A 1,403-nucleotide genomic window follows, 5' to 3' on the forward strand; every position below is an offset into this window, starting at 1 on the left:
GGGATATAATGTATAGGCCTGGTGGGTTCAGGGTCTTTCATCTTACATCTGCCTGCGAGCAGTTTGGAGGTGCAAGATACCTGAGCGTGTAATGTTAATTTTACCTGTGATCCTTTGAATAAATCAGCACTGTTTTGTAGTTACTTGGACTGTCTCGTCTCTCAGAGTTAGCAATGGTAACAAGAACCATATCCTACAAGGGTCAGCAGAGAGACGAGATCACTTCTGGATGTGTCAGAGGTATCCTCTGCTGGACTCTGGTTCTTGTTACCATTGCTAACTCTAAGAGACGAGACAGTCCAAGTAACTACAAAACAGTGCTGATTTATTCAAAGGATCACAGGTAAAATTAACATTACACGCTCAGGTATCTTGCACCTCCAAACTGCTCACAGGCAGATGTAAGATGAAAGACCCTGAACCCACCAGGCCTATACATTATATCCCCTCGGTTGGGCTAGCCCCATACTACACAGAAACGTCAACCGAGACGTCTCTGTTACCAGCTTTGCAGCTGGTCATAGCAGTAGTCAAAACATGAAGCAAATCAATGTGTGTGTGTGTGTCTGTTGGTTAAGTGGTGTGTAACTAAAAACATTCTCACAGACTTCTAGTAACATGTCGTGATATTAAACATAAGAACATATTATGGCTAAGGCTACAGTTCTACACGTCATAATAATAATATTAAACACCCTGTCTGCTGACAGTCATCAACTCTTCTCACTGATAGCCTTGACCAGATGTACCCTGTAGAAACTCATGAGCATGACTAAGCATTTAACAGTCTAACTAGACATCCTATCTCCACTAAACATTTCTAATACATAAAGTATCTATCCAATTTCTATCTGACTAAAAATACCTAACACTCCATTAAAGGGAAATTTTCCTCCCTCCTGTCACCAAATGCTTGCTCAAGGAGGATCCGATAATAATAATAATAATAAAATACTAATAATGTCTAGAACTCACTACACAAGTCCCCTGTGAAGATTTTTGTTGTGATTTGGTGCCATACAAATTCAACTGAATTGGTGGACATTTATGCATAAGCTTCTAATCAAACCAAACTGGAGGGAATATGTTGCATCTGAGCATTTTTTGAGACAAGTGTGCAAATTGACTGTTGAACAAATGGTGGTATTGTTATTCTTGTACACATTTGACTCACATTTCAGTTAAATCTGCACAAGTGTGGCAGTTTAGGGCCTCAACAGTCTTCACACTGACGGTGGATAGATGCCATACATGAATATGAACCATTAGTATAAAAAGATGGGATCTGACCAAAAATCAAAGTTGAGGCCCTCAAACAGTTTAAAACTGCCCAAATACCTCAGTTATCATCTTATCAGATTTTGCTCACAGATGTGACCTTTTGTCAAAAAAGTCAACTCCTG

This window comes from Monopterus albus, unplaced genomic scaffold (genome assembly GCF_001952655.1).
Source record: "Monopterus albus unplaced genomic scaffold, M_albus_1.0 scaffold17.1, whole genome shotgun sequence".
NCBI classification, from domain to species: Eukaryota; Metazoa; Chordata; class Actinopteri; order Synbranchiformes; family Synbranchidae; genus Monopterus; species Monopterus albus.